The sequence below is a fragment of the Neomonachus schauinslandi genome, chromosome 3 (assembly GCF_002201575.2).
Source record: "Neomonachus schauinslandi chromosome 3, ASM220157v2, whole genome shotgun sequence".
Lineage (NCBI taxonomy): Eukaryota > Metazoa > Chordata > Mammalia > Carnivora > Phocidae > Neomonachus > Neomonachus schauinslandi.
Window position 1 is genome coordinate 157,786,812 of NC_058405.1, and position 13,078 is coordinate 157,799,889.

A 13,078-nucleotide genomic window follows, 5' to 3' on the forward strand; every position below is an offset into this window, starting at 1 on the left:
CATAGTATATAAGATGTTTTATAATGCAATCTTCAATATGTTGTACTTCATGGAAATATTTCATAACCTAATTACTTTATCATTAGTCAGATTAGATTCAGTGGTGAATCCTCAGTACGTGTCTTCTCCCTCATGGTGTAAGATGGATGCTTCATCTTTAGCCATTGCATCCTTACTCTTGCCAGCAGGAAGGGGGAAGGGGAGAATGACATGCCCCTTCTTTGTAAGGACACATTTCAGAAGTTGCACACAATACTGTCAGAATCATTAATGCACTGAAAAGCCAAAGCACATTCGATGACATCCCATTAGTTATAACTTAGTTACATTACAGCACCAATAGCAAGGGAAACTCAGGAATGGGCACAATTTAAAAAATCATGGGTTCCACTACTTAGGAGGAAAAAAGAACAAATGTTGAGGGAGAGCTAAAAGTCTTTCCTTCTATAGCTGGCTAATTCTAATATTTACCAAACCTCACTGGTCAGGAAATTCCTGTTTTAATTTAACTTGTTTTTCCACAATCCCAGCATATTTATTCCTCTTGGGTTCTCAGTAAATACTGAGACTCCATTTTTTTTTAGTGTAGCAAAATATCAGTTCCAAGCTTTGGGAGAATATATATATGTTATATATACAACAGAAAGTGTTGGGGACCACTTTTATGTAAAACATCATGGTTCCCAACTTTTTCTGCTCATGAACCACAATCAATAAATATTAACCCCCACAATATATTTACATTCACCTATTAACATATTTACAAATGTACAACTATATTATATAAATTATAAAACATGCACAAAAATTAAAATTGGAAAGATAAGGAATGAATACAAATAAAAGTTCTAATATTTCCTTCCCTCATACCAATGGACTTTCTGAGGCAAACACCAATCTAACAGATGTTAAATATCTTGATTTATGCTCTTCAGCTATCATGCACATTATCATTTCAACTGAGAATTCAACCAAAGCCTAATAGAGAAGACTAGGACAACATGCTAACAATATATGTTGTTATATTGTTATGTCCCACATGGAAAAGAAATAACAATTGTTGAAACTCCCACATTTTGGGTCTGACAAACAAATTAAGTGTCTCGACAAAATGTCTGCATTGAAAAACCCATTTGGGCTTTTTCACAACATAGTTGACTTTGTTAAAGAGTTCAATGTCTTCTTGTTTATGAAGTTTTAATTTTACTACTATTGAGTTACTCAGATGGAATAAACAAGGAACACTGCTGTTCTGCTCATTGTGGTCATGAATTATAGGGCCCTGGAGAAGCATGTTGAGGTACTTTGGAGTCTCGATTTCAGTGTGCTGTGTGTATACTCTCTATGCTTCTATACAACATGAATGTAGCCTTTAAAGTTTTTCAAACAAAGCTATAGTTGAATTTGCTGGACCAGTCATGTTGCATTTCCTTGAGGGCAAACCCCAAGATTGACAGCTCTCCCTTTGTGTTACAGAATAAAACTGAGCAATCAGGACCAAGCAGACCCCTGCCACATAGCTACTCACTGATATCAATTACTTAGCCTAATTATCTTGACAAAGTACACTGTTCATTTAAATCTTTCATTTCCTGGAACCACAAAAGCAACAGAGACTGCAGGAAAAATGATCACGCCATCTTGGAATTGCTAATATCTAATATGTAGGCTTTTGATCAAAGTCAAGCATGAGCCCAACGCCTTAAGAATAACAAAAATTTAAAAAGCAATTTGGAGAAAGTTAAAATATGGCTTTATGAAGAGATACTTTAAAGGAGAACATGGCTTAAGAGAGATGGGGGCTCTAAAAACGAAATTCTGACACATTATGGTAAGTAAATGCAGAGATAAGGACATCCATAAGACTGCTCAAAGACTCTCTGATGAGTTTAGATTTTGAAAGAATACATAATAAAAATGCAGTGAAGGTCATATAACCAAGGACACAAATTGTGAAATGTATAAGAAAATTGTCAGAATCATTAATGTGCGGATAAGCCAAAGCTTACAAAAGTGACAGAGGCAATAAAACCTATTGTTTCAACTCTGTTTAGATCACAGATGTGACCAAGAAGTAAAATGTACAATACTGGAGATGACATTATAATGCTGGTAGATGAGAGAAGCATTTCAATCAAGAAATATTATCTTCAAAACTTAGGAATTCCAACATGGGTTAAAAGGGTACACAAATTTTGAGAAAGAGTGGGCTGCGTAAATGAATCCTATACTCCATCTTCAGAGCACTTGCACCTCAGGATTCTAAGGGAACTTCTAGGCATGATTGTGAGGTGACTTAGGGTTATCATTGAATCCAGGAGACCCTGAGATATATCAAGAGACTAGAACAGAACAGATTCACTTTGGATTTTTCAGAAGGTGGGCAATACAAGGGTTGGGAGCAGATTCTAGAAACTGTAAATAAGTAGACATGATGTGGTTATCTTGAAAAATCCTGGAGAGGACTATTAAACAGGTGGGCTGTTGACCTTACAAAACAAAATGCTGAACAGGAGGATCTGGCATATATTCAGTGAAAATCCACTCCAAATGGGCTTCATTCCCTTTTTAGTAAATAAAGTAAAAGATGGACAAGTAATGAACATGTACCACAAACATGGCACAGAGGAACTCTTATTAGATAGTCTCTTTAAATACCAACAATGAGAAGCAACCTTTAAGCCACCTTTATGCCACAAAGGACTTTTTCTTTTTAAAAAATAATTTCTCCTCTAAATAGATAAGCAATATTTTTTTAAAGCAGGTGGACATACAGTACTTTCTTGATTCCAAGATGCAATTCATCTTGAGATAATGCATCAATATAAAAACAGCTTTTGGGGTTGAGAAAGGAAATATATTAAATGTATAATTCATCCTAACTTATGAAGCACTAAAATATGAAAAATGCACTTAGCATTGAAGAAACACACACACACACACACATATTTATAGGATTGAAATCATACATTTTATTCACTTGGCATCAGAGTATAATCTATGACTCTATGCCATTTAAAATTCTATTAACATAATTTCTAGTGAATCGGTAACACGTAATTTATTCAGTTATTACTCTATTATTCTGAATTTTTTTGTTTTTATATAAATAATTTTGCAATTTATTATTCAGAAATATTTATCTGCATTTCTGATTATTTCCTTAGGATACACTTCTAGAAGTGAAATTACTGAGTAAAAAGATGTTTTAAAGATTCTTGATACACAGTACCAAAGTAATTCTCTGAAAGCTTGCACCAATTTACATTATCACCAGCAGTGGTTTGAGAAAAAAACCCATTTTCCCATGATTCAAAATGATCTTTACTTTTCAAATTCTTTGTTGATTTGGTAGGCAACAACATCATTTGACCAAGCAAATGATTTAATTTGGTTTGGATTTTATTGACTAGAGCGACATGGAGTATTTTTCCATACAAATACTATTTGTATTTCTTCTGTGAATTGTCCGTTATTGGCTTTTATTCATTTTTCTAATGGAAATTTATTATTTTCCTTCTCAATTATTATGTGGCCTTTGTATGTCAAAGATATTAACTGTTTTCTGTTTGATTTGTTGTAATTTTTTATGTTTTTGTAATAAACATTTGTATCATTTTGTTTTAAATCTGCCTGTTCTTTATTTTAAACTCATCCTAAAGAATATATGCCTTTTCACTGGAAAGCTTACAAAGCTTACTTCAATTGTTATATCTGATATTTGACTTTACCTCTAGTATTTTGTTTATTCCTTTTGTTTCTGAGTAATGTCTTGCTGTTTATTTTGTGTGTGCCTATGTTTTGGTCTATGATTGGTGTTTTGATTGTTTTTATCTTCCACAGTGATTTGGAGCACAGACATCTTATTTTTTTTTATCTTACTTGTGATTGCTGCTAAGTTTTTCAAATCATATGTGAACCTATATTTCACAAAATACCAAATTCAAACAAAACCTTTGATTTTCATTATGTGATATTAGGAATTTGGTATTTTTATATTCTCCCTATCCCTTACCTCCTTCACTTTCTGGCCTTTATGATATACTCTGGGATTTAGATCTAGATCATTACTACTAAATTATTAATTTTCCATTTTGTAACTTTTAAAGTATTTTTTGTATTTCCTTTCAAAGGAATCATTTTATTTTTGCATTCAATTTTGTACAAATGTAATACTGATTATTTTTACTTAAATGTATGTTTATTTGGTTTCATTGCTCACCCTCAGCAGCAGTCATTTTATATTAGAACTTTAATGTTTCTGGGTCCTGGATATTTTATGTAATTATCAGACAGCTAGATTTTGAAAGACCAGAACAATAGACTGACCAGATAAAATTTAACAATGAAGATGGAAAAGTAAGAAAGGAGGGGTCCTTGACTGGTAATAATTGTAATGAAAAAGACCAGGAGATTTGAGTTGTTATAATCTCAGTGTGAGCAAACCATGTAAATGATGGTTTAAAACGCAAATGCAAATACAATTGTCATGCTAATAAGCATAAGTCATAGGACAAAATGGTAGTAATTCCACTTTACTAGTTATAAGCCAGACAGTTCTTGGCTGCAGTACTCAGGTCAGTTCTGAGCCATATTAACATTTAAATCTAGCAAGCATCCAGAGGGCAATTAAAAGAGAGAAGAGTCTGGAAATCACATCGTATAAAGATTGATTGAGGGAACTTGGGGTTTTAAACTGGGAAATATGGGATTTAGGAGCCTGTAGTACTCATTAATTTAAAGGGCCATGATAGGTATCAAAGACTCATTGATCCTGGAGGCAGACGTAGGAGAATGAGTCAAGTTTCAGAGGAGAAGATTTTGACACAACAGGAGGAAATTTCCCAACAGTACGAGCTGTCCAAAATTGGCACGTGCTGCCTGACACACTACCATGCTTCCCATCCCCTTACAGGATGGAGGGCATCTATTGAAGATGGTATATAACTTTTTTTATATTGGCAAAGAAATGATTGGTTAGAAATGTTCTTGGGACAAATCTATGATTGTGTGTGATCTCCCAGCTTTCTCCACCCTGCTACACAACCTTCCCCCTCCCCCACTCCCAAACTTGCTTTCACCTGCTCCTTCTCTCCCTTCCTTCATCTGTTTTTGTAGGGTAAGCCCCTGGGCTTGTTGTCCAGAGATACAAGGTCTGGAGAAAGGGAAGGAAAGTAGGAAACACTCTTGCTTGCCAGCTTAGTTTCTAGAATCACTTGGTTACTGAGAATATAGGAAAAGCATGATTAATATTTTTGAAAGGGTTACTTGATACTTTTAAAAAGTTAAAGGGATAGAATGCTGTGAGATAAGAGAGAAAGGCTGAGTTTTGGCTCTGGATGTTTGCAGGTTTTGGAGTGTGAGAGGCTCCGAATGTCTGCATGATATTGCAGAGCAGGAGAGAAGAAGAAAGGCCATATGAACAAGTTCAGAAGGCTACTGTCCTGAAATAAATAATATTCCCTGCCTGAACTGGCTTGAGACAAGAGTCTTATCGGACAAACAAAAGATGAGAAGAATCTAGAAGAGTTTCTGGATCATATTTACATAAGCAAGCCACAGACTCTCAGTGAGAGGAAACAGGATTTTAAATAAGATCCCTTCTCCCACTTGAAATATTATGCAGATGGTTATATATGGTGGCTAGTATTAATCGTGGTAAAATGTGTAGGATTGGCATTTCATAATGGGAATTCACTCATTCTCTATTAACTATTCCCTGCTTTCATAAAATCTAAGTATGAACTCCTCATGTGTGTGTGTGTGTGTGTGTGTGTATGTGTGCATGTGTGTATTACTCCCCAATCACAATCAAAATTATGTTGCCCAAATTGGGCAAAAAGAGAAAAGCAACTTTCCTCTTCAAATACTGCTGATGGCTGTCATAATGTTTAGTTTTATGTGTCAACTTGGTTGGGACATAGTGCCCAGATATGTGTCCAAACATTATTCTGGGTTTTTCTGTGAGGGTATTCTTGGATGAGATGAACATTTAAATGGGCTTTGAGTACAGCAGATTGCTCTCCATAATGTGGGTGGCCTCATCTAATCAGTTGAAGGCCTGAATAGAACAATAAATGGACCCCTTCCCCGCCAAGCAGGAAAGAATTCTACCAACAGACAACCTTCGAACTTGAACTGCAACATCAGCTCTTCCCCGGTCTCCAGACCCCCAGCCCTCCCTGCAGATTTTGGACTTGCCAACCTCCATAATTATGCAAGCCAATTCTTTAAACATTTTTCTCTATACACACACACATCCTATTGGTTCTATTTCTGTGGAGAACCTTGGCTAATATAGGTATGTTATACACTGTGGCTATAAAAAGACACTCTGCTTTGAAAGATCAGATTACACGAACCCACAACTCTGGTTCCGCTCTGAGATTTGACTTTCTAACAAACTCCAGATTCCACATAAAATTGTACTGCATCATTTACCAGACACAGTTTTGTATGGACAGGGTTGTAGCTCACCAAAACTTTGAAAATATCTTAATCTATTTACAAATAGATTAGGCAAAAATATTCAGGAAGGCATTGTTTAGTTGAGTGATGATAATCAAGGCGTATGTATATTATGTATATTGGCAGACAATGTGAGTAAATTCTTGGGTTAAAACAAAACTGGCAGCATATAATAGATTTCTCATTGTCCTGTGCAGACCTTTCAGTAAGAGAACACCTACCTAAAATGGATTACTTATCATCAAATGCTACAGTGAGAATTCTTCTGTAGGAAGTATATTGTAGGTTCTTTTCAGAACATGGAGAAGATAATCTGTCCTACAGGAATTCATATTCAAGACAGGTTATTCAATCAATGACATCATTTAGGTACTCCATTCTGCAACCGTGAGGAAAGGACACATTTTTTTCCAAAGACCAAAGACCCTTTCATCTTTCCTCCCACTATACAACTCCATTTAGGTCTGAAGTTTTGAATCCCAAACTACATGAGCTTCTAAGACTCAGATCTGATTCATCACAATCCTTTCCAAGAAGAATTATCTTTCAGTTTCTTCCAAATTAAAATAGCAATAGAATGCCATTCCATAAAAAGCACAATGATATTATATAAATTGGGAATAATGTACTAAAATAGAGTTTGTATTTGGATGAAGTTGCTAAAATAAAGAGCAAATGAAAGGCCTTGGCTCACTGCTTATACAAGCTAGAAGGACAATAAATGGTAGAGTCCTTTCTTGCTACTCAAATATTCCTATTTCCAATTAAATTGAAGTTCAAATCCAGTGTATCACTCTGGGGTATATTAAAATTTAAATTTCCTAGAGCTTTAATAGGCTTGTTTTGAACACCCCAGTGACAATCTCATGTGACTGAGACTTCCATGTAAGTGAGAAGTTGGTTAAGTGTCCTGAAAGACCCCACCTGAATCTGATACCCTTGAGCTTTCTTCTGGGAGGTCTGCAATTGGCTGGTGGAAGGATGGAGTGGCCCATTCACATTCTCGACAGTATTTCCCTTTGATCCTCAATGTATTTCTGTATGCATAGACCCTTACAGTAATACCTGACTGAAGCATTAAGACTTTCAATTCCCTGTGGAAATCATAATCCTCCGTCTTTTGCTTTAGAGCTCACATTGTCTACAGCAGTTTGCCCAGGGATATATGGCAGCCAGCAGTCACAATGTTTGAAAAGCAAGAGGACTGAGAAGTATTCAGTTTGTGCATCTGATGATCTGGTATCTGTTCTCTCTTGTAGGTGCCCAGAGGGCAAGGTCTATGCCTACTTTAATAGTTAGTATAATCCATAGTATAGGGGCAGTGGCCTATGAATGATGCTTCATAAACACTATCAGGTAAAGTGATGATGGGTAACTGTCGCTGATGTTATCACTTGCCAAAGAATGAGACCACATTTATACTTTCAGTAATTACCTCCTATGCCAAATTGCTCCCATATGGACCCCAACATTGCCACATTAGGCTGGATTCACATGATAGCAGTGATTGCCTAATTATTCTACTGTGAGCAGAGGCCAGTTTGCAAAAGAGGCAACTTTCACAACTCATTAGACAAACCTTTGGTCTGCTCAGGGCATGATCATCACCCAGTAAGTTGAGAATGAGGTGGGAGTGGGACGCAGCAATTTTACTGCAGACAGATGGCCCTGCTTTCCAGAGCTATGGCGCCTAAAGTCCCACATCTTTTTGATAAAGCAGTTATCACGCTAACCACCTCCAGTATGTAACTTTAAATAAGGTCTACACAAACATGCACCACGTCAATGGGCACTTTTTACTGAATTCTGCGCAACTTCACAGAAAGACTCTGAATGTATGGATGGGGATAAGGCAGATACTGCCACAGACTCAGGGACACCCAGCAGGCCAGAGCCCTACCCTCCTTTCCTCAGTTAATACTGGTGATTTCCAAATTCTCTGGATTAATTACCCACAATGTGGAATAAGAACATTTTTACTGAGTCTCAGGTTAGGTGTCGATTTAGTTGACAGGGGGAAGGAGGGGTTAGGAGGAGGGCAGATTTGGGAGAATATCAAAGTCACTTTAATCTTTAAGGAATATTTCACTTCTAAGCATGAGGATACATATAATTTCTTTCTAAAAGTTATTAATTCAGTAAAGAACAACTTTTGAGAAAATGTATATACTTTCTAAAAACGTGGCAATAAGACAGGTGGCATAACTAGGAATAGATTTAAACTCTAAAAGATGGTTGTACTTAAGCTTCTCCACAAACAGACAAAGGTTCCTGTGGTTTTCTTTTTTCCATTGAGTCTGTAATCTTTTATGATGATCACTTCATTAAAATTTACCACATGCTGACTTGTGTTTCCTCTGTGGAGTTGGTGCTTCTTCCATATTGATATTGCTTTCCCTTTCTCTAGACGATCCTGATTTGACTAAAATAATGTGCAGTTGAAATAATGTGCAGTCAAAATAATAACCTAAAAATGGAAAACCTTTTATTCCAGAATGTGACATAAGCAGCTTCAGTAATCTATAATGGAAACACTAATACAAAGAGAAACACCAACCTAAAGGCCGGTAAGCATAGGAAATATTCAGCCAACAGTGACCACCATTTTAGTAACTTGGCAAGAATATGACTCAGGTGACAGGATTTTGAAATAGAGCCTTAGACTGGATAATACTATCTTTGTCCAGATACTGTGCTACCTCAAGAACACCCCTAGGACACCCTCCTCCCCAATATACACGTACATCAGCTTTCTATCTTTACTTCAGGCCACCTATCCATTCTACATTATATTCACTTGATGCACAGATTTTTCTGAGCCTAAAGTCCCCCAGAATTTATAGGTAGCTCCATTCTTACTATGTGGCTGATCAGGGTTCGAGTCTTCTATAACTCCAATGTGCTTATGCATGCATATGTAAGGGGAAAATTAAAGCAAATCTCTAAGTAATCCAGTTAAGTTGCAATCAATTAATATAAATTCAGTCAATAAGTGTTTTTGAAATACTATATTCCTAATCCAATTTTGCAGGAATACAGAACCCAATTTCTGGACCTAAGAGCTTTTAATATTAGCCAGGTGCACAATGCAACCTCACAAACACAAAAGTGACAATAAAACAACTTTTATTAAAATATAGTGTAGTAGAAGTTCAAAGAAAGAAGAGCTACTACATGAAAGATTAGCCAGCTGGAGCAATCAAAAGCTCTCCTTGACCTGGCGGGTTTGTGAAAAGCTCTAGGCTCCTAGTCACTTCATATGTGAGAAAGATCTGACTGAAGTCTTAGTTTGCAGCATAAACAATTATGAAACAGAAATTCTACATTTTACTTAGTAGATCATTGGGAAATTTTCAGTTAATAACTGAAAACTAATGTGGGGCATGCCAGAATATCTGGAGAAGTACCCCAAACTCACTGCCAACCCCAGAAGGAAGCTAGTGGACTATCCACCATTCATCATGAGTGTGAACAGAGATTTGATCACGTTGGTAAAAACCAATTGGTTTTCTAGAAGGAAACCTCTGGTAGTCAAATTTATTTTTCTTTGTCATGCACTATGAATAAAATGATACTCATATCACTGCATGGTTCAAATTATTTCCTGGAGTGCCGTTGAGCTTGGGAACTCAGTGATCCCAATTTTAAAGTAATTCTTGGGGGTGAGAGGCAAAAGGAATTGGCACTGCACAGTGAAGCATTTCTTCACCTAAGGTCCCTTACCTCTCACCCCCCCAAAAACAAAACAAAACAAAACAAAAACTTTATATTTTAGATACAGAAATTCTATTACTTTAGCCTGAGATTGAGTTTCATCATTCCATAGGTTCAGTTAACACACTCCAAATAAAAGAATACAAACAGACATTTGATAAGCTATCTACCATGTATGGAGTTCATGCCAGTTGATTAGAATAATATAATCTGAAATGATTGACACTTCTTTGACAGTACTAATTTATTACCCGCCAAGCTGCAAGGTATGCTTTTGATATACAGAGGTGAAGTAACATTGGAATAAAACTAACTCTAAGTTAAAACAGGAGTCATGCCATTCCAAATAGATCCCAGATGACTATGAAAAAGTTATTTGTCTGGAGAATAATAATTAGATAAGTAATACATGTTATTATATAGACGACAAACTTCAATGCAGTATATACCATGTAAGTGCTCCTACCCTCTTAAAATAAAAAGAACTCAAATGGAATACAAATTTGGAATTATAAATTTGGAGAGCATAGATGGCAAAAGTTTGGTAAGTACTATTAAGGATATGACTTATTTCCTATAAGTCGGTGTGTTTACCTCTGAGTTTCAGACCCATACATTAGAGGAAATGTGTTATAATTGGTTCACTTTGGGTTAAATGGCTGATATTTTCAACATATGAAACCTGTTATTTTGTAGCTGAGGTTTATCCTGCTTTACTACAGCTTCACAAACTTTCCATTTTAAATTATAGAACTTCCATACTAATTATAAACTTTTATCTTTAAAAGTGGTGTTGCCTTTTAATCATTTGCTGTAGTTGAACCCTATAGAAGATGGTACTGTTCTTCATTTTGACCAAGAAAGATTTTATTCGTCTAGCAGAAGCTCAAGGTCTTAATATTCTAGGAAGTCTTGGTCAAAGGCAGAATTTAATGCAAAGCAAAATGTTTAAACACAAGAAGGTAGACTTACAACATACAAATGTTTGTCTATGTTAGCAAAATAAATAAAAGTTCTTATTTTTTTTAACCGGTGGAATATATTGAGTGCTATTTCTCCCTATATCAAAATTAGTCACAGCTGGGTTGGCTCAGGTAATGACTAAAGCTGTAGTCAGCTCGTGGTGAGCCAGTTAGCATGATTCTCTTCTCTGTGGTCTCCAGCTGTGCTCTAAGCTTGAAAATCTGTGCCCCTGGAGACGGAGGGTAGAGTGGTAAGTGCAGATCCATCTCCAGAGGGGCCTAGACTAAGAAGTTTCTTGTAAGCATATTACCTGGCCACAAAAGCCAAAGAATTTGATTCTGTGAATCTAGGGGCAGCCCGGGAGTTTGGTGTCTCTTTTTTTTTTTTAACTATTCTCTAAGGGATCCTGACCCTGATCCACACTTGAAAACCATTGCTCTAACCAGTGCCTCCCAATCTTATTCATATCAAGTCACATTAATAACAATACTACCTGTATGGTTTACAGGGAGTAGTAGACAAAACTGCTCTCAGACAGAAGTGATGGGTGTGGATCTAGTCAGTGCTGATCCTACCCAGGCCTGAGGAGTCAAAATTCCAGCACATAGGTAAGCCAGTCCCAGAACACTAGTGGGATTGGTGGTGCCTCAGTTAGGATTCCCCCATCTAAAACCCAAAGCCAGGCTGTGAGAGTCCTGCACTGCTCAGTGGTTTGATACCATTATCTGGAGAAACACTTGTACGAGAAACCAAAAGAACCAAACTCCTGAAATGGCTTCACAGTTTCCAAGTCTCCGACCTACTCTCCAGGAAAGGCCGTTGTACTGAGAGGTATATTACTCATTGGTCCCCGTCTTGACTGAGAAACGAATTACCTTTTGGGCAAAACATAAGGAGATCAGCTTAGAAGTGGGAAGTTGGAGAAGAGAAGGGAGACAATTTTTCTTCACTTGTTCCATGAAGGTGATTTTTTTAATTTGATAATAAAAATAATTAGCCCATAAGCTAGCAAATACTCAGCAGATGGATGGGTTTATTTAACTTGTCTCTAATGTTTAGGCAGGATGGTGCAAGAGTCTACCTAAAGGCACTCTCATGCAACTTTACTCAGAGATTTTAAATCTGGGTTTGCATTCTGACACCAGCTTTATGACCTTGAGCAAAAGATGTAACCTCTCTAACCTAATCATATGCACGTCCTGTGATGACTAAATGAGATAGTATGTGGCACAGCGAGCATCCTTTAAATACTGATTATCCCAACCACATTCATTGTGAATGCGTGGTAACCTGCATAATGACATGGGCAGGAAGGATCCCCCCACCTCTCTGTATTGCTAGGATCATGCTGGGAGCAATTAGCTGTGGCTGGTTTCTTCTGTTCTGAAGAACGAGGGGCCACCCTGGTGCAAGCCATACCACCATACCACCATCCATGAAGTGCCCAAGCTGGAAATCTGAGAGTCACCATGATTCCTACTGCCTAGACATGCTAGAAGTCTTTCAGTTCCACTATTGCAGCATTATGTACAATAGCCAAGCTATGGAAGCAACCTAAGTACCCACTGATAGATGAATGTGATAGATGAATGGATAAAGAAGATACCACACACACACACACACACATACACACACACACACATATCTACAATGGACGGTGGGTGAAATAGATAAAGGGGATTATGAGGCACAAATTTACAGTTAAATAAATAGGTCACAGGGATAAAAAAAATATAGCATAGGCAATATAGTCAATAATATTGTAATAATATTGTATAGGGACTACACTTATACTGATGAACGTTTCGCAATGCATATAACTGTCATATCACTATGCTGTATACCTGAAACTAATATAACATTTTATGTCAACTATTCTTCAATAAAAACAGATGGGAAAAAACCACTAATACTTCTTAGTTCTCTCTCTCCA